The sequence below is a fragment of the Lemur catta genome, chromosome 11, assembly GCF_020740605.2.
Source record: "Lemur catta isolate mLemCat1 chromosome 11, mLemCat1.pri, whole genome shotgun sequence".
NCBI lineage: Eukaryota > Metazoa > Chordata > Mammalia > Primates > Lemuridae > Lemur > Lemur catta.
The window spans coordinates 29,838,158-29,860,145 of record NC_059138.1 but is presented as its reverse complement, the minus strand read 5'-3'; the positions used below and the strand labels follow the sequence as shown (position 1 = coordinate 29,860,145).

Genomic DNA, 21,988 nt, shown 5'->3' with positions numbered 1-21,988 from the left:
ACCCTCCGGCCACACGTTTAATTAGGTGCCTTAAAATGTCAAAAAGATTAGGTTGACTGACTGAATAAATACTTCTATCGTTCTACCTTTTTTATAACATTCCTTGTGACACGGTTGCATAATTATTAAAATCTACCTTACCAGAAAAGTAAAACTCCCTGTTCTTCCCCAGCTCTCAGATCTGCATTACTAATTTCTTTTCCCTTTTGCCCCAGGCTCCAATGTGGCTCAGCAGAGCACCATTACTGATCTTTTGATCCTCTGTTCATTATGGAGTTTTTAGCATAAGTTTCGATTTTTAAAAAATATCACATTAAAATATTATTTATCTTGATTTCTGAGTTTGTTTGGTGTCCCCTTAAATTTTATGCCTGAGGTAAATGCTTCACTCTCTTTGCCTTGGTCCTGGCCCTCAAGGAGTCTTGATACTCCCTGAAGGAATCTCAGCCTGTGCCTACAGCACAATAGGAAATCTATGTCTTCACTGTCCCAGAGGCTCCCAGGTATTGGGATGACAAATTGGGATGACTTAGGAGAGAGAGAGAAATTTCATTCTCTTAAAGCACATTCAAAGACAGGTCATGGAGCAAATTTGCTTAAACAAATTTAAATATTAAATACTATTATTTCTGAAACTCATTCTTTGTCTTTAAAAATATATCATGGGTATCAAATGGATTTTAAGATTAAAAAAACCTATTTTAAAACTTGCTTAAACTTTGGATCAGTCCTACTTCTAAGATGCAATCCAACCAAAATTAGTAGAAGACATTTAAAACATAGGAAAGTGAGATATTACAAACTAGAGAAATATTTTATTTCATGTGGGGTTCTCCATAACTATACCTATCTTCAGCCTTTGAATCTAACACTTTGGTCACATAGAAATGGCTCATGTGAATAAAAAAAAAAAAGAAAGAAAAAAGAAATGCCTCATGTGTGTGTTTTAAGCTCTTTCTTTATTGTGATTCTCTAGACTTTCTGCTTGATTTCTCAAGGGCTTGCTTCTACACTTCCTGAATGTTGCTTACAAATCCACCTTCTCCCATATCAATGTTAACAGGCCCCTGTTTAACAGAAAAAGAGCCCAGGATGCAGAATCGAGGCTGGTCTCCCAATGGTTGCTCGTTTATACATGGTAAAGGCATTTAGGCCTCCATTTCCTCATCTCCTAAGTGAAGGTTTTGTATTAAATGGTCATTAACATACTTTGCCATTTTCACATCCTGTGATCAAATAGTTCTGCTCCACATATGCATTTTAGACCATATGGAAAGCTTAGCTTAAGTTGGCTTTATTGGTACTCTTTTTATCTTAGCTTTTTGTGTAATACTGAACTTTATTTTGAAATATCTATAGTTAAATTGGTCACTTGGAAAATAATTTGCAGACTTCTGATCATAGCAAGAGTTTTGATTTCATACATTAGGCCTCCAACATGTCTCAGATGATCTTTCCTATACATATATATATATATTTTTTTTTTTTTTTTTTTTTTTTTTTTGAGGTTGAGTCTCGCTCTTTTGCCCTGGCTAGAGTGCCGTGGCATCAGCCTAGCTCACAGCAACCTCAAACTCCTGGGCTCAAGCAATCCTCCTGTCCCACCCTCCTGAGTAGCTGGGACTACAGGCATGCACCACCATGCCCGGCTAATTTTCCCTATATATTTTTAGTTGTCCAGATAATTTCTTTCTATTTTTTTAGTAGAGACGGGGTCTTGCTCTTGCTCAGGCTAGTCTCGAACTCCTGACCTCAAGCAATCCTCCTGCCTCTGCCTCCCAGAGTGATAGGATTACAGGCATGAGCCACCAGGCCCGCTACCTATATTTTCTTATGTTCTATTTTTAAATTTTGTTCTCCTTTTATCATATTCCCTAAAATTTCCAATCTCACATTGCTCTCTTTTCAAATGCATGTGAAGCACAGTGCTGCTTACATTTATTAGCAAGCATTTATTTTTCTTTTGCCTCCCTCTCCTTTTCTTTCTTTCTATTCTCTTCTCTTTTGTCTGCCTTTCACTGACTTTTCCCATTTGTCCTCTTTTTTCCTCTCCTTATTTTCTCTAATGACAATTATTAACCTGACCCTAGATATTCAGAACAATAAGTAAGCAAGCATAGATACTACAAATTAAATTTTATTCAAGTTAATGTACGTATACTAAATTCAGTGCATATGGAACAGCACAATAAGGAAAAGATACCCCATAACTACAAATAGCATGTGGTGACTGAAAATAAGTTTAGTAGGGAAAGCATAGTCTTTTGGAAGAAAAAAAGAAATCAAGATGCTGAGGGAAAATGAAAAATAATATGTTGAGCATGGGGCTAAGAAATGTTTAAGAGATGAATAGATGCAAAAATGCCCCAAATATCTTTCCCCCTCTTTTGGAAAGTTGGACTCCTGACAACTTTTCTAACTATTGTCTCATCTCAAAAGCCTTTCGTGAGCACCCCCAGGTTGAACTGTACATGCCCACCTTTGTTTTCTCAAATACATTCTAATGCAATCACACAGTTATAACTTCTATCACACTGAAGGTACTTATTCATTTGCATGTCTCTCATCCTGCTTCCCCCTAAATAGCAGTCCCTTGAGGACATGACTATATATTACTCAACCTTGAATTCTTTTTCTGGCACATATCAGATACTTATTTTCAAATTCTGTGTCTCCTATTTATTACTCATGTGAACATATACCTTTTTTGGTTTTTGTTTTTTGTTTTGTTTTGTTTTGTGAGCCACAGTCTCCTCATTTGTAAAACTGGGAAAATAATACCTCAGCATCAAAATGAAATAGCTAGCTTTGAGCTTCCCTTAAGCCCTGGGGAACTATCCAAATTCTTGGTTTTGAAAGCCTAACCCATTTTGGAAATTATTTCCGAAGTTTTTAAAGCATATTCTCTAGTAGAATAAAAGCCACTCAGAGCAGGTCTCAAACTCATTATACAGCCCCTTGAATTAAATCAGTATTCCATTATGTCATGCTTTTACACATACATTTAAAATTCTTCTCTATTTTCCACATTCAAATTTATCTCTCTAATACTCCATGTGGCTCACAGTCATTATTATTTTTCCCTGTATGTCTCATAACATTTTTCTGAGAAAATAGCAATAGTGCCATTTGAACTTCACAGATTTGAATACAGATACACTCCAAAAAAAACCATTAAAGGGTAAAAGCAATAAGGAAACCAATAGAAAAAATACTTCTAAGATTCAATCCTATGTTTGTCACCTAAACTTTTTTCATATAATGCTCTGAAAGATGTTTCTGGTCTATTTTCCAGCCTATATTGTCTTTTAAAATGATTATTTATTCATTTTTTTCTCATCTTTGATAGGTAATATCATCTAAAAGTCTTTTTAGCTTTAAATGAGCAATATGGATTAAAGAAAAGAAATATCTAAACTAAGTAACCCAAATTATTTAGTAGTATGAAAACTATGCAAAGCTCTGAAGCTTTTAACAATCTCACATCCTAATTATTCTCACTAAGTAATTTTATTTTCTATCTTTTAAAGTTCTGACACAATTCCCAAAAAAGTGAAAGTATGCTGGTGAAAATTTTAATGATATCCAAAGGGAAAAATATTATTTAAGTTCTGAGGTACAAAAATATTTAATAAAGTTCTATTGTGCTCTCCTTGCTTAAAGTAGACAATAATGGATAAAAAATTAGGTGTTTTCCTTTCTTTTGCCATAGCATACTACTATAAAAACATAATACTAGGTCCTACTATAATAATATCAGTTCTATTTTATAGCATTTCACAAATACCCATTAATATTATATGAATTGAAGAGGACATTTGCTTATTCTACAAAATCTTCTATATTTTGCTCATATTAAAAATATAAAGTAGCAAAAGTTATAATCAAAGATTCCTTCATTTTTGTCCTTAAAAGATTATAAAATATTATGCTAATATATTATATAATTTGTCATGCTTAAAACAATAATGAAACTCTATCTTTCAAATATGCATTTGAATAACTTGTATTTTATTATCATTCTTATCTAATTTGAGTGATTCATTTACTTAATGGTTTTCATATTTAAATAATTCATTCCTTTCCATTTAAGGGCTATCTGAAATAGGATTCAACATGATAAAGGAAATAAGCAATAAGTTGCAAGTGTATTTGCACTGGTAAATAATAAGAAATAAATGTTTCACTTTTACTAAATTATGAAATTCAAATTTATTTATTCCTGACTTTAAGAAAATATAATTTTCAAAATTTCAAATTTATGAAGTTTACATCTTTATGAAAAATATACTCTATAGTGTAACCTTTTGTCTTGTGCTTTTTTATAAAACTGATTAACAGATGATAGATTAATATTTCGTACATTATATATAATTACATCTTCAACCTATTCTTCAGAGACATGTTGCATAAAATAAAGGAAACATAGTCATGCCAATTCTCTATAAGCTTTGACAAAATCTGAAACCATTTTGCACAATCAAAAGACAATATTTATAAGCCTCACATATCAGTTACTTTTTCCTTTTATCAAGTTTATCACTGAAGCATTATAATACAATATTACCAATAATAATCAGGTAATAGCATTAAAAATTTTATCTATTTCCAACTTTTTGAACAAATATAAGTTAAAAGTTAATAATACTTAAAGGTTTAAAACTAAGTTGAAATTTAAGTTATATGATTTTAAAGCCTGAGTAAGAATAATTTTATACTTTATAGTTCTAATTAAAGAATTCAAGGAAAACTTACCTTTGATAATGGCTCAGGAACATAATCCATGACAGGCCATCTTTCCACTTGCTTTTTACGTACTGTAAGCATTATCTTTCTGTTTACTCCTACTTCTCCACTTTTCTACTTCTGAGGGAGGCCAGACTATATAAACCATGGTTTAGTTCCTCTTTCTCACTTTACATTCATTTCTCATATTCCTGACTATAAAATTAAAGAGAATGAGTAATATAGTAATATTTAAGAGAGCATGATTTGAACAATTTGCAATTACAAAGACCAGCTCAATTCTTTTTTTCCTGTAAAATATTTTATTATCTTATCAACCACTATCTATATACAAATAAAAGTTAGAAGTGGTTAATATAAAAATTGAGTAGCCAATACACATTTAAACGTGTAATAAGAGGACAATATTGCCACTCTTAGGTGAAAGCTCCCAGGAGAAGTTAAATTGTCTCTCAGTCATCATAATCGGCTTCAGTCTTTCTGGATGTCACCTACTCTTCTGAGAAGTCAACAGGTAAAACCGAAGCACTAGGCTCACCACAGTCAAGGGGTCTTATAGGAAAAGTGGGTTATCTTCCTATGAAAAAAAGAAAAGAAAAGAAAGAAAAAAAGAAAAGTAACATACAGATGCACGTGTGTGTGTGTGTGTGTGTGTGTGTGTGTGTGTGTGTGTGAGAGTGCATTTGTCAATGAGTGAGGGTGAAAATCATTACCAGTGTTGACAACTTTCACTTATATTCAATTCTCCTATACTTGTAGCTCACTCAAAGTTAGGAGTAGCCATGAGACTAGTTCTGGTGAATGAAGTGAGAGAGTTTGAAATCTTTCCTTGCCAGTGCTTGACTTTACAGCCCTCCTTTGCAGCTGCCTCGGTGATCACCAAAGCAGGTGTGCAAACGGAGCTTCCATCAACCCAGGCCCCAAGCAACTCTGATGAACAAAGCCTCTCTATAAGCTACGTTGGACTTGTAGCACCAATGAAAAACAAACTATTGTATTAAAACTACTGAGACATAAGGAGTTATGTATTATAACCTAGCCAATTCTGACGGGCTCAGCAGGTGAGATTACAATTACTTTATCTTCAAAAGTAGTGTGCCATTTAATATCCATATTTCAAAGAACAATATTCTCCGCTCACCCCTATGTAATATATGGCTATCTTCCCTCTATAGTGGATACATGGAAGAGCAATGTGATAGAATGGAAAGAGGACAAGGCTAGGAGATCTGGATTCTTGCCCAAAGTAATGCAAACCAGTTACCAGCAGAGGTAGACCTCTTACTAACTTGTTTGCATTACTGTGGACAAGTCATTTAAGTATTCTAAACTTATATTTGTCATTTATAAAATGGGGACAATAATACTTCTCTGTTTATATAACAAAGTACATTAGGTAGTAAATAGATGTTTAGTAATTAATGGAAAATTCTATTCTGGAAATTATTTAACTTTTCAACTAATTTCTAACTCTAGTTTGTAGAATATAGTTGGCCCTCCTTACGGCGAGTTCTGCATCTCTAGATTCAACAAATTGTCGACTGGAAATATTTGGGGAAGAAAAAAGAAGAGACAATAAAAATAATACAAACAAAAAAATATATAACAACTATTTACATAGCATTTATATTGTATCAGGTATTATAAGTAATCTAGAGATGATTTAAGGGGTCCTGGAACTGGTCCCTGGCAGATACTGAGGGACAATTATAATTGAAAACATGTTCTTTATGAAGTACCCTGCTAACAAAGTGTTCAATTATTTTTAATGTGTTAAATACTTATTCATCATCTACCACATGCTAGGCACTATTCTAGGCACTGGAGGAGTGGTTCAGTGAACAAATTAGACAAATTCTCTGCTATGATAGAGAGAAACACAGTGATAGGCAAAGGCTGTGTGTGTGTGTGTGTGTGTGTGTGTGTGTGTGTGTGTGTCTGTGTGTGTGTGAGTGGGGGGAGGAGGAGGAGGAGGGAGGGGCAAATTTGATAGATGGTCAGGAAAGTGCTCCTCATTAAGTTGACATTTGAGCAGAGAATTAAATGAAGGAATGTAAAACATGTAGACACTTGAGAGAATAGCATTCCAGGCAGTGGACACAGCATGTACAAAGGTCCTGGGGTAAGTGTGTTCTTGTGCTTAAAGAATAGTATAAAAGCCATTTAGATTGAGGCAACATGAGCAAGAGGAAGAATATAAGGGATGAGACCAGAGAAACAAAGGAAGAACCAAGTCCCTTATAGACTATGATGAGGACAATGAATTTTATTCTTAGTGAGTTAGAAAGCATCAGGTTTTGAGCAGAGGAGGAACATGATTCAACTTACATTTTCAAAGGATCACCCAGGCTGCTTTGTGGAGAATAGATTGGGGTGGGAAGAAATTCAATTTTGGAAGCAGGAAGATAAGTTGGAAGAGGGGGAGGACAGGGGTAAGGGGGAGGAGGAGAAAAAAGGGAGGAGGGGAAGAAGAGGGAAATTAGGGGAGGAGAAGGGAAGAGATTTTATTTGCTAAAGGTTAGTTATTTTCAAAAAATGCTTTTTAATGGGAAATATCAGGAATCTTGATCTAAATAAAGAGAAAAACATGGAGGCAGCATATGTGGCTCCAAAATTAACAAAAGAAAACACAACAAAAACCTGTGGACCTATTTCTGGAGACATTAGAAGTGTTATTTAGAAAGAAAAGCCAGCAGGCGGCAATGTAGGCTTAAGAAGGCAGGCAGGCACATCAGCCAAGAAAACTTAAATGAATCTCTAAATCAATCAAGTCTTCCATAAAACACATAACAGGGAGGAAAACGTACTATGAGATAGGATTACTGTGACATATTTTGCAAACTACTTAATAGTTGTTGGTTTCTACTGTTCCAACAAAATTTCCCTCTGTTACATATGATCAGCAAGATTAGCATCTCCTGGGTTTACAAATCTCAAATTCTACAGAAGTCATTTTTCTAAATTTCAATTAACTTTGAATCTATCAAAAAGTTACCCCTTTAAATATAGCCCAGTGGTTAATGCCTCAGAAAACAGACAAGGACCAGCATTCCCAGGGACAAAGGACAACTACATAGTCCATGGTTCTAGTTTTTGGAAGTCATGCACCAAGTAAAGAGGCAAAGGGCAAAGAGGCAAAGTCTGGGTGGTCCATGCCGCAGAAACCACAGGGCAAAGTCTGGCACTAAAGAAGAAAGGTTAAGGCTGCCATGAGTTTACATCTTGACGTCAGAGCAGCCAAGAAAGCAGTCATTCCAAAAGCTGCTTGAGAATGTCTGAGACTATTAATGTTGGCACAGTTCAGACCCATAAAACAGCAGCTCAATACAAATCTGTGAGGTTTTTAAAAATCTCTGATGTTTCTGACTTGCCACCACCAACTATCAGGAGTGTACACTCAGGGCGGTAAACAAATGTGGTCCATTTATCTAGAAACAACCTACATTTTCTCTAGATTAGCGCTGTCTTCCTCTGAGGTATTAAATTAGTAGAGCATTGGCTAAGCTTCTAAAATAGAGACCCCATATAAGAGTGTTTTAAACAAGGTAGAAGTTTATTTTGTGCTCCTTGAATTATACAGAGATAAGCAGTCCCAGGTCTGGTGAAATAATCTGCCACCCTCAAAGGGGGCTTCCAGCTCTGAGCCATTGTTGTTGTCCCAGTTTCATTACCCTACTAGTAGCACACATCACTTTCTCTCCTGTCCCTTTGGTTTGCACTAAGTCTGTGAGGGAAACTGGGAAGTGTAATGCCTAGTCAGGCAGCCACACACCTTTTGGAAACTCAGGATTTCTTTATAAGAGAAGAGGAGAAGAATCTTAATGGACATCTAAGAAACTCTGCCCCAGGGACCTTGACAACAAAGCCTCACATTTGTGATACCGGAGAGGAAAAGATTTATTGGTTTTTTTCCCCCTACTTTATAGATGAAGAAACTAAAATAAAGTTTTATGACATTTTTAACTCATTCAGAAAAATCTGGAAAATCAGTAAGTGATTTTTCTTGCTATCACTCACTATAAAGATTCGATGTTCATATATTTATTTTTTAAGCATTTATCTTTTTTATTTACATAAAATATTGCATTTTATTTATATAAAATATAACAATTTTATTCTTCCTATTGCTTTTAAAATTATCAGTGGTCCAGAGTTCAAAGAATTATAAAATGTAAGATGGAAAACTTAGCTATAATTGAGCTCTCCATTTCTCTTACTAAGGAAGAGACATGTTTTAATAAACATCTGCGGACCATATGTTCAAAGGAAAACACTTGACTGAGAAAGATTCAGAAATTTGTATGTTGTCTATTTCACCCAAGATCATCATCATCCTATTAACAAATGAATCCATATAATTCCTGAGGTAGAGATTATTTTTAATCCTTGATTCTTATTTTTAAAGTAAATATAATATACAAGAAAAAGTCACGAATAATTATAAATTTCTATGAAATATGGTAATATTAGTAATGCTGCACCATAATTGCTTGGGGTGATGATAGGTATTTTACAGACATTACCTCTGATTCTGACAACACTTTAGGGCAAATCTTATGATTCTCACTTTAAAACTTAAAAGATAGAGACTTGAAGAATTTAAGTACCTTGCTCAAAATCACACAGCTAGTAAGCGACAGAGCTGGAAGGCCAATTGAGATCTTTCAGTATTTAAGATTTGCATAGGACATGTTAAAATAGCATTTTGTGTTGGCATTGCTGTTGAATCATAGATTAAGACGTGCTCCATGGACCATTTAAGTGAGACAGTGAGCTTCTGGAACATGCCAGCACTTGCAATAACCATTACTTGCATTTTAAGTCCCCCTTCCCTGAGTTTCCTTTGATTTTTACTCCATTGCTAACCACTTTCCTTTCATATTTTCTTTAACTATCTGGAGGGAAAAAACTAAAAAATGTTTACTATAAAATTAGAAATGTCACTTTTTAAGATGTTAATACCAAATGAAGACCTTGGCTAATAGATTACAAGGAATAGAATTCATACTGTGGACTTAGAAATGACCCATATATAACTTCATTATGGTTATTTGTGACTTGCTCATTCAATGGACCTTTTTGAGAAAAGAATGACATTAGCCAAAATGTCTATCATTAGATTATGTATGCTAACCTCTTCATTCTATCAGTACAATTAATTCTCTTAATTTTTCTCTTTTCAACGTAATTCTTATTTAGAAGGTTGGTACAACCGTGGCAATAGGGGAATTCATCTAACACACAGAATAGAACAAATAAAGCAAACACCCTCAAAACAAAACTTTCTTCAGGAAATAATCTATTTTCATAGAGTAAAATCTAAAGTGGAGTTTACTCCTTTACTTTTTAAAAAACTATTAAGACATGGGCAATTGGTATTCTTCACTTCTCTATTCTTTTTAATATAGTTCCTCTTTATCCCACTTGCACAATAATAAAAGTAATAACAGTTCTTGTTAGAAAGTCCCTGGGTAGTGGTGGGGCAGACATTGGAATTAAACTGCTGACTCACTCTCATATGACTGCACTGTAAAGTCCTAGAAATTAGAGGTCTAGAAGGAAAATTTTGAATCAAATACCCTACAAAGTCACAAGAAAGAAGCAAATTTAGAATTGAAGATGGAATTTCCACAGGCTATACAATATGCCTGAACTTCTAATTATAAAATCTAAGGCTCAGTTGTACCCTCTCTGGATTATTGAGTGAACAACTCTTTGTAGGCCATTTGAGGGTAAGACAGTAGAGAAAGATGCCATTATTCCACACTGCCTTAAAAGGCTAAGGAATGATACTGGGTGGCTGGGAATGCACTAAGCCCAATAGCATTCTTATATATTTGCCTAAATGCAGTAAGAGGAAACAATGGGGGAAGAAAGCCCAAGCTCTACAAAGGCATGGTGTAAATCCGTTTCACTAAGCTGTTGGTCATCTCTCATGCTATCCTGATGAACAAGATGATCAAATATTAGCTAATTTAGGCTTGAAGATGGATGTTGCCCTGAGGACTCCAACAAGTTCACATTTTAATCAGCTCTCTTGAGGAAGTTACAAGGCTTATGGTTCTGGTCCTTGCTCATTCTCCCCACCCCTTACGTGTCATTCTCTGCCCAGCTTTGCCCTGCTTTGTGCCCAGGAGGAGAGACTGATTTACTATGGAACTAATGAAGCTTCAGCTCAAGACCCCTTAGGTGCAGCCCCTTCCAAACCTGTGCCTAATGTAATTTTCAACTGTTTTTCTTGTAGATGGCCTCCTAACTGTACAGGCTTCCATCCCAGAGGCTGAATGCTACAGACTGTCAACTGATGCGATAAGCAGAATAATGGCCCTCCAAGGATGTCCACATCCTAACTCCTGGAACCTGCGGATATGTTATCGTGCACAGCAGAAGAGGTCAGTGATGCTATGTGAGGACTCAATTTGCTATTGCTGGCTTTGAATATGGAGGAGGAGGCCATGAGTGGATGGCATATAGAAACTGGAAAAGGCAAGGAAAGGGACCCTACCCTAGAGCCTCCAGAAAGGAACACAGCCCTGCCGACACTTTTATTAATATTTTAGCCCAGTGAGACCTCTGTAGGACCTCTGACCTACAGAACTGTAAGATAATAAATGTGTACTGTTTTAAGCCACTAAGTCTGTGGTCATTTGTTACAGCAGTGATAGGAAACAAATACACCTGGATTTGGCTAACGAGAATTATCTGAAGGAGATCAGAGGCTGAGAGGAAAAAGTAATCAAAGTATTTCTTTCCTACTCTCCACCTGCTCTGAGCCTAGTGTCCTGGCAGGGGCAGCATCTCTCTCCAGCAAGGATTCCTCCTCCAGTTCTCCAGATCTCAATGGAGCACAATTTCCGCTCTGCCGCTTCACGCCTACAGTTAGTAAGGACTTCCCATGCTTATTTGTCTTCTTAGTCTACCCACAATTCCATAAATGGTCCCCCTAGTGGTTCAAATAGTGTCCCCCAAAATTCATGTCTACCCAAAACCTCAGAATGTGACCATATTTGGAAATAAGATCTTTGCAGATGTAAATAACTAGGATCTCAAGATGAAATCATCTGGTATTTGGGGTGGGTCCTAAATCCAATGACTGGTGTCCTTGTAAGAAGAGGACAAAACACAGGGAGACATAACAAGAAGGCCATGTGTGCCACGTGGAGATGAAGGCAGAGAGTGGAGCGATGCTTCTACAAGCCAACGAATGCCAAGGCCTGTGGACAAACAGCAGGAGCTAGGAGGGAGGCATGGACGCTTTTTCCCTCAGAGCCTCTGGAAGGAACCAACTCTGTCAGCATCTTGATTTCTGACTTCTAGCCTTCTTAACTGCGAGAATATAAATTTCTTTTGTTTAAAGCCACTTAGTCTACGTAATTTGTTATGGCAGCCCTGGGAAATTAATACAATACCTTTGTCTAAAGTCTCTTGAGCCATCTGAGTTGGCTTCTGTGTTCTGGCAGGATCCTGGCTGACAGAATCCAATCATACTTGTAAATAACAGGTAAATGGGAGGGAAATTCCTGTATTACAGGGTCAAAATTACAATTCAGCTTAAAAATATAACAGAAAGGGCTATACTTGAAAACATGAAAAATAACACCCTTGTATTTAAGTTCAAAAAATCAATTGCCATCATTGCCCATGTAACCTTAGGCAAAGCACTTGGTATTCCTGAGTTTTAACCTGTTTAGAAGCGAGGTGATAAAACCTGCTCTTTTTATCTCACAGTGCCTTAATAACAAGAAGAAATAATAGAATTGCAGGGAAATGAGCACAGAATTAGTAGTCATAAGATCTGGAGCTAGATCTGGCTTTGTCTCCAAAAAGCTGTGTAATCTTCCTTAAATAAGTTAACCCTGATGATCTCTAGTTCTCTCATTTTTAAAATTAGGAGGTTGGACTAGATGATGTACAAGTGGATCATTTCATGCTAACATTCTACAAATTGGTTGCACAGGACAAGGAGGATGTGAATAAATAGCCATCCTCATGAAAAAGACCAAGGGGATTTTTGGTAGCAGATCATATGCTCAATATTAACCAATTATGTCATGTGACTGCTAAAAATGAATTAATTAAGTAGCTAGAAGAGAGGACTAAAATGTTTCCAACACATAGAAATGTGTAAATGATAAATGATAAATACTCAAGGTCATGGATCTCTCAAATATCCTGACTTGATCATTACACATACTACGTATGGAACAAATACTTGTACCCCATAACAGTGAAAAATATTATGTAACAATTTAAAAAGAAAGAAAAGAAAAACTTAATATAGGCTTAGTCTACATTAGAAAGATATTTATCTAAAAGAATATAAGCATTCTATTAAGCCATGTTGTGTGATCAGTTATAAACATCAAATTTGTAAAGGAATATTAAGAATGAAAAATATCATTAAAACACAATTATGAGAATGGTTTGACATCTGAAAAATGTCACATATGCATTAATCTAATGAGCAAAGAATACCCATGCTGAAGAAGGAAAGGTTTAAGTGATGATAAACAGGGAGAACTACGGCCAGTGAATCAAAGTAGAGCAAAAGTAGTTTCAAAACAAGATCAGGAAAAGAGCTATAATAATTAGAACTATCAAATGGTAGAATGATAATGTTGGTCACTAGGCCTGTTCAAAGTGAAGGCTGGATAGCATCTTAGAGTGACTATAACCTTTCAGTGGTTTGTTAAATCTGGCTTATACCAGCTCACCAGAGACAGTAGTTAGCATCTCTTCCAAACTCCATATTCACTGACATCACTTCAGTAGGTTGAAATTGGCAATCATGGGAGTAGATGCACCACAGAAATCCGCAAACATTAAAAACAAGAGCCTTTGTTTTCCGTGGAGACCTGTTGGTTAACCATTTACCATCACAGTGCTGAGTGCTATGGAATTTCTGCATTGAATAGTTTGACCTACGTGATTTTATTGCTATTGCTGCAAGTCTGAGATTCCACCTGACTTGGTTTAGTGGAGGGTAAAAATCAAGAGAAATGACTCTAAGTGGAGTTGAAAGGCCTCAAAGCAGGACTTCCGGACTTAGCTTTATGGTTCCACACACTCCTATTTCTTCCCCTGACAGTGACCCTTCAACCCACCTTGGATGTATCCTTCCTTCCAGCTTTTTTTGCTCCTTTCTTTCTTATCAACATTAAGATAGATCTGACAGACAAAATGAGGACGCATAATAAGGACTTTCAAATAAGTGAAAGATGGTCACATAGAAAATAAATGAGGCTATTGTTATTAACTATATCATGTATTAGGGGAGATATTAAGTATGACTTAACAACATCAATGACAATGTATGTATTAACACCATTCATCAGCTGATATGGATTAGCTACACATGTGAGCAAGTCACTTAATTGTTTCTCATCTGTGAAGTAGAACTTACAATTCCTAACTCAAAGGTTTCATAGGTGCTATACAAGATGATGAAATAAAAATATTTTGTCAAGTGCTATACAAATAAAAATTGTTATTGCTGGCATATTATTACTAAATTTTATTTGCATGTTAATTCAAATTTGTATTTATTCTATGATTATAACAGGAGCAAGAAGAATGAGCTGCACGTTCCCACTCCCTTATACCCCACCCACGGCTTCTATCTGAATGTGATTCAAACCAAAACAATAAAAATCAGCTCTTGCCATTCCCCATGTAACAGCAATAACAATAACTGCAAACAAATATTCCTCTTCTACAACTTTGCCCATCTCTTCAGCATTTTAGTAGGAACCTATTATATCAAGGATATCCCAGAGCATTGCTGTTGTAAGATGGAACATACCCTTCCTCAATGTGGCTTATTCTGTTCTGTAAGAAATAAATAAATCAATTTTTGAAAATGAAAGCATTTTGAAATACCTCACATTGTATTTTCACTTGTATTAATCCTGCTTTTTCCTTTTCTTAAAAGCCATTCCTTCCACCACTGAGGCTAAGGCACTGTCCTAGAAAAAGAGAGAGTGGTAAGAACCTAGAACAAAGAGGCTTCTCTTTGAAGCTCAAAGCTTAAATGTTTGAGTCCACAGCAAGGGAATATTCTTGAAAGTTAGGCTTTGTTGAGAAAGTAAAGAATGTTCTAATCCAAAGCCAGCCATTGCATATCAAAGTTGGAGGTCTGAATGTAAAATTTTCCTATAAGGTATAGGCAGAGAAGATTTAGCATATTGTATAACACCCTGAAGCACACATCTGCCTATGGGCTTGGGATGGATGATTGGGAAGAAGAGTGTACGAGGTGGGAAAGTGCAAGGTGCAGGGAATAAGGAGAGAAGTTCAGATGAGGCAAGTCCAGGGAAAGGATGCTGCAGGTACCTGAAGGGGGCCTCATCCCCGTAGTTGATAGACATTCTGATAGAAACTCCAAATACATTGAGAACAAGTCTGAGAACTGAGTTGGTGCTCCACTTCACTCACACCTTGGGGAACAGGAAAGCAGCAAGGGCAGATAAACGAGTCCTGATATACGGAGCTGGGTAGTCCTACATCTTCCCTTTGCCTCCTGAGGTACAGCGAAGTGATAGAAAAATTCCCACATGTGGTAGAAGGTAGATGAAATGAGCTTACCTAAGGAGTCTGGATGAGTAGGAAATTAACTTACAACAGAGTTCTGGGGTCAACTTCTCATGTCAGGGATTGAGTCAGAGTCACAACTGGACCTTAGGGGGAGATCTGCTAAGCCAGAAATAGTCAGACAGGACTTGACCAGGTGGGAGAGGTGGCCAAGTTCCCCAGAAGCAATCTCCTCACCATGTACCACCTGAGGACACATTAGCAGTGGCAGCAGTATGGAATCTTCAGTGATGGCCCTGGTGAACTGCAAGTTACACAGTTATGTGTTATCAAAATACTAATGTGGTATATATTATGAGAGTGGGATTTGATGTCAAAAGAACACAACCAAGTTCCATAGGAGTCGCAGATAGAGACAAAATGCAAAGCAGATGTTCCTCCTGGCCCTGCTGTGAGCTTTGGAAAAGAAAGAAGACAATATGTGAAAGACTGAGCTTAACAAAAGAGACTATTTTAAAACAGAAAAGCATGAGCTACCTAATTGACAAGTATATGCCCATTCCCACAATCCCCCAGTAACAAAAATGGAGGGTTGCAAGCAAAATGATATCAAAATAAAGAAAATAAACAGGTTATTTTTTTTCTTTCACATCTGAATGCTAATGTGCATATTTTCACCTCCAATCACTACTCCTAGGCATTTCCTTTGCGGAAGGGTCCTGTAAGTCATAAATCAGCCAATAATGAGATCAGCAGACCTGTTCCTGCCATGAAAAGAACAAAAAGGAAGCTCTAATTGTAGGACCTACATTCACTGTCTCTTAGAGAGCTGAAGATGAGCATCCATGTCCACCAGCCAAAGCCCAGAGTATCAAACTTGGGTGAATCCAGGGAGTGATGGCCCTTCCTGTGGGAACTGGTAGTTTTTCCAGGAAAGATAGTGGAGTTTTGAATGGAGAATGTTGAGGAAGAAAATGTGTGGAGCTGGAGAGGAGACCCATGTTCAAAGGCAAGGTCTGGCCAGGCACCTTTGGAAGTTCTCATTTCTGGGAAGCCCTAAGTATTTAGATTCCTTAACATGTGTGATATAAGAGAAACTCCAAGATAAATAGGACTTTAACTGTGATCCTTTCAACCTTGTAATTCCTTTCTAAAATGGCCCTCATTCTAAAGTAAGGAGGTCACATATTCTTAGAAAATCAGGTATAATAGCATTGCGGAGGATGAAGGAATAGGGTAGCTAAGAAGGTCTATGCATCCAATGGGGAAAAGGCATAATATATTCAGACAACTATACCTCAGAATCCCAGAGGGTGAATAGAAATGCCAGAGTGTGGACCACAGGGAAACTAGCAATGGGGGAAGATCCCTGGGATCTGAAAAATATTCCAGAAAGGATATGTAGATGAGGGATTTTGTATCCTAAATCTTCCAGCAGCCCTCATTGGTTACTGAAGGGGCAGAAGAGGCCCTGTGAACTGCAGGTTACACAGTTGTGTGTCTTCAAAAGACTAATGTGGTTTATGTTACAAGTGGGATGATCAGTGATTTTGTTTCCTTTCTTCTATTTTCTATAGTCTAGGGAGACACATAGATATATTTTATCCAACAATTATTAACACTTATGATGAGCCAGGCATTCTTCATCAATGAGCAAAGGAGGCAAAAATAAACCCCTCCCTGTATTTTAAAAAATACAATGTAAAAGCAAAGAAAAGCAACCTTAAACATTTTTAGCTCAGTTGGTCAAATACACCCTTCTCTATCAACACACACAAGCACACATGCACACACACACACACTATCTTTCCTGCTTTTCCTAAAATAAAGTTCAACCTGTTTATTTCTCCCACCATCTCCTCTTATTATGACTAATTCTTCACTTCACTCATAGATTTACTAGAATTTCTCAAAGTTCTTTGAGAAAAAAAGTTCAGTGTTTATAACCCACATGTTAGATCCTGAAACCTTCATTAAATTTTACTTAAATAAAATCATAGAAAACAAATCATGGTGCTCTGATTAAAAAGTTAGTCAAACTAAGTTCCTATATTCGCATACCTACTGCATTACCACCACCACAACACACATATAGAAAACTACACACACTAATAATATTAAAATTAATAGAAATGAACAAAGTAAATGGCAATTAAAGTATATTTGTTAAAATAATTATTACAGTTGTATATGAACGTTCATGAGGTAAAAGGAAATTATTGTTGAAAATTGAAAAAATATTATACTTGCCCATTAGGTGGCAGCAAAACTCTTCCTTACTGTTAAATTCTCACAGCCTTTGTCTTCAGTGTCTTCATGCCAAGTTTAATAGGCTATACTACACACAGAGAAATAAAAATGTTCAATTGCTCCTTCTCTGAGGAAGGGGCTCCAGAAACACTGAGATTAGTTCTATATTTAATTTAAAGGCTTACTAGTAGGTAGAGGAAATTATCTTTTGAATTTAAAAGGAAACAAACTTCACTATTTTATTTTTCAACCCAATCCAAAAATTTGGTGTCAATTATGTGAGTCCATACTATGCTGGACACTTTCTATTTTTATGCAGTTTGTTTTAAAGGGTAGAACGCTATGTGGAATCAAAAAACACCTCTTCAACATCAAATACATTGGGCTGAAATCTTCATCTTTTCTCCCACCAATTTCCTGTCATCTGAGCAAAATCTCCTCCCTCTTTCTACAAAGTTACTTCTTGATTAGAAATTTAAGCTAGCAGATCACCATAACACATCATCAAAATTACTCTATTTGTCTAAAATTTCATAAATAAAGCTAGGGTATTCACCCCCTTCCCAAATTCAGGAGTTCTGGAGGGCCCAGATCCATCCCCAAAGTTCAGGTATGAGATCCCCCTCATTCTCCTATCTTCACCCATATCCTGAGGGGCAGCAGAAAGAGATCCAAATGATGACAGAATTATTCAAAGTGCAAAGATTTAAGCTACCTACAGAGAACTGTTACCTGCATAGTAGAAATCCTGACACACAGGTAGTGTGGAGATCTTCCATGCACAGGTGGAATAACGGCTTCAACGGATGAGTGGATAAAGAAAACATGGTATACACCATGGAGTACTACTCAGCCATGAAAAGGAACGAAATAATGTCTTTTACAGCAACTTGGATGGAACTGTTGACCATTATCCTAAGTGAAGTGTCTCAAGAAGGGAAAAACAAATACCACATGTTCTCACTTATAAGTGGGAGCTAAATGATGGATATACATGGTTATATTAATAAAATAGTGTAAAGGACATAGGAAACTAAGAAGTGAGGAGGTTGGGAGGGGGTGAAGGATAAAAACTTACCTATCAGGCATAATGTATACTATTCTGGTGACAGGTACACTAAAAGCATTGACTTCAGCATTACACGATTCACCCACGTAACAAAAAGTACTTTTATCCCATTAATCTGGGGAAATAACAAAACAGAGAGAGAGAATAAGGGCTTCTCACTCAATAGGTTGACCAGAAAAGTAGACTTCCTTAGGTAGGTCCTGGACCAACACAGCCCCTAAGCTCTTAAAGAGTGTCCTCCATGATGTTCCCTTCTTAGCCCAACCCCAAGGACAATTTCTATGCCATGGATGAGGCTCAGGCATTCAAACCCTGTATCCACAGCCCTCTCTCTTCCCCTCACCACCCTGTGCCCACCATGGGTACCTCTAGTGTCCTTTAAATGCAAATAAAATAAAATAAAATAAAACTGATATTTCTCCAATTCCACTTACCAGAGGTAACCAGTTTTAATATCTCCAAGTTTTATTTTTCCTGATCATTACCACCATAATAATGAATTGCATACTTGCTTTATTTTTTATTTTATCAGATATAATTTTTACACAATAAAATGCACACATTTTAAGGGTACACCCTGAAAAGTTTTTGACAAATCTTTACATTTCATGTAATCACTATCTTAATCAAGATATAAAACACTCCATCTCCCCAAAACTTTCCTTATCCCATTCCCAGTCAAATCCCTGTCTCCCAGGAAAATAATGATACAATTTCTATCATCATAGCTTTGTTGTTCTCTTTTAAAATTTCATATAAATGAAACCATTCTAGATTTATTTTTTGTGTGTCAGGTTTCTTTTGTATAACATAATGTTTTTGAGATTTATCAATGTTGTTGCATGTGTTAGTCATTCTTTCATTTTTATTGCTGACTAGCATTCCATTATGTGAATATACCACAATTTTTCCTATTCTCTTATTGATAGACTTTGAGTTGTTTAACCTTTTGGCTATTAGGAATAAGGATGCTATGAACATTCTTTTACAGGTCTTTTTGTGACATTTCTCTTGGGTAAATACCTAGATGTTTCCACTAGGAAATGGGGACATAGGGTAAATGTTTAACTCTTTAAGGAATTGCCAAACTCTTTTCCAGAATGTTGTACACTTTTACACTCCAATGAGCAATATACGAGAGTTCCAGTTGCTCCAAAACCTCACCAACACTTGGTATTGTCAGTATTTTTAATTTTACCTATTCTAATGCGTGTAAAGTGGTATCTTCTTGAGGTTTATTATACTCTATTTTCAAGGCTCCCCTTGGTCCCCCATGTCACCTAATAACAACATCTATGTAGCTGAGCTGTGCAGAGTGGCTGTGCCACGTATGTGTAACAGATGCACAGATATCTTTATCTTTTTAACTCAGGGTCTCCAGGACTACAATAGCCAGATCTTCTAGGATGGTCACTTCTAGATCTAAGACCTCATCCATTTACTTCAAAGTGCCATACAAATAGCATTTTCAAAGTATGCCATGTGAAAAAGCCCAAGAAGCACTTTAAGACAAATACTTAAACCTATACTTACCCCATTCTGCCAATTTCAGTCAGTATCACTTGCCACTCAATTAGTAATTGGCATCCCTTCATTCGCATTCTTTTCTCTTTATTCTGAGAGCAACAGAAGGAGAGTCAAAGGGATCTGTGGAACGAGCAGGTTCAGGAAATATTTGGTTGTAGACTTAGAAAACAGTCCCAAATGGGTCTCCTCTACCCTGAGACCCTACCATTAAGCATATGTGATTAATGTGTCATTAAAATCAATCAGCCCCAAATCACTTTTCTCAAGAAGGTCCATAAAATAATCAATTTAGAGAACCTTCTTCCTTTCATTTCTGTTTTTTAAATTTTATGCTTATAAAATGTACCCTTGGGGAAGATATGCCCCTATGGCTTCCCCAGCTCACCCACATACCCTCCTGCCCCCACACCATCATGTGTTGTCACTTGCCAGATACAGAATCCTGGTGTCATGGAAGGGGATTTACTTTATACTCATTATGTTTGTGGGGAAGCTTCTTTGTAAATATTTTGTGTTGGGTCCTTTTTTAAAACCTGTGATGTTGTAAACTTACCTTGGTAACCCTGGATCAATAATTGCCTTATGACAACTTGACTTACATTACCTGTGGCATTGCTAGAGTCATATTTGGTGTAAAGTGATTGGAACAGGTGATGCAACTGTTCCTGGAGAAAGAAGTTACATTATTATGAACCATTAGGCAACAATACATTGGATATTCCCGTGGAATTTTCTGATGAGAGATAGTTTTCTGAGACTGGAGAAAGTTTGCCTCAAGCCAGTCTCAAATATTTCCTGGAATTTTTAAAAAATGGTTTATTGAAATAAAATTCACATAACATAAAATTAGCTATTTTAAAATTACAATTCAGTGACATTTAGTACATTCACAATGTTATGCAATTACCACCTCTGTCTAGTTCCCAAACATTTCCATCACTCCAAAGGAAAACCCCCTACTCATTAAGCAATTGCTTCTTATTTCTAGCTGCTGGAAATCTGCATTCTGTCTCTATGGATTTATCCAATCTGGATATTTTATATAAGTGGAATCATACAATATGTGACTTTGTATGTCTGGCTTCTATCATGTAGCATAGTATTTTCAAGGTTCATTCACATTATAACAAATGTCAGCACTTCATTCCTTCTTATGACTGAATAATATTCCATTATACATATATACCATATCTGTTTACCTACTTATCCACTGATGAACATTTGGGTTGCTTCCATTATGATTGAACCATTTTATATTCTCACCAGCAATGTAAGAGTGTTCTAATCCCTCCACATCCTCGCCAACACTTGTTATTTTCTGGTGTTTTGTTTTGTTTTGTTTTGTTTTATTATAATAGCTATCCTAGCAGGTATGAAGTAGTACCTCACTGTGGTTCTGATTTACATTCCCCTGATAACCAAAGATGTTGAGCATCTTTTTATGGTCTTGTTGGCCATTTATACAGATGGTCCTTGACTTACGGTAGTTCAACCTACAATTTTTCAACATTTTGATGGTAAGAATGTGACACACCTTCACTAGAAACTATGCTTCAGTTTTCAAATTTTGATCTTTTTCTAGAAGGTAAACAACTGAAACTCTATGCTGTTCTGTGTTGCCAGATGATTTGCCCAACTGTAGGATAATGTAAGTATCCTGAGCATGCTTAAGGTAGGCTGGGCTAACCTATGATGTTTGGTAGGTTAGGTGTACTAAATGCATTTTCAACTTACCATGGGTCTATCGACATGTAACTCCATCATAAGCTGAGGAGTAGCTATGTACCTTACTTAAAGAAATGTCTATTCAAGTTCTTTGCCCATTTTTAAATTGTGTTTTTGTCCTTTTATTGTGGAGTTGTAACA

At 36.4% G+C, this 21,988-nt stretch overlaps 1 protein-coding gene and 1 long non-coding RNA gene across 7 annotated transcripts in view; both read right to left on the bottom strand.

Annotated features, from left to right (window-relative positions):
• Positions 1 to 16,417, bottom strand: part of TFEC (transcription factor EC) — a 185,034-nt gene extending 168,617 nt beyond the window's left edge. For 2 of the 6 annotated variants that reach the window (XM_045564398.1, XM_045564402.1), the window contains exons 1-6: positions 16,086 to 16,417; positions 15,365 to 15,580; positions 15,079 to 15,265; positions 14,626 to 14,711; positions 13,461 to 13,601; positions 4,756 to 4,941 (exon numbers count right to left, since the gene is read on the bottom strand). The gene's annotated coding sequence lies outside the window, so the exon portion shown is untranslated. Of the gene's footprint in view, positions 1 to 4,755; positions 4,942 to 13,460; positions 13,602 to 13,850; positions 13,915 to 14,625; positions 14,712 to 15,078; positions 15,266 to 15,364; positions 15,581 to 16,085 lie in introns of all 6 variants that reach the window. The other 4 variants (XM_045564400.1, XM_045564401.1, XM_045564403.1 and 1 more) reach the window with 3 other exon arrangements.
• A 1,109-nt stretch (positions 16,418 to 17,526) lies between these two features.
• On the bottom strand, positions 17,527 to 20,994 carry LOC123647153. The gene is made up of 4 exons (XR_006738148.1): positions 20,129 to 20,994; positions 18,605 to 18,710; positions 18,259 to 18,371; positions 17,527 to 17,614 (listed from the first exon to the last, which is right to left on the bottom strand). It is a non-coding gene; the product is annotated as an uncharacterized LOC123647153 (long non-coding RNA).
• Positions 20,995 to 21,988: the final 994 nt, after the last annotated feature.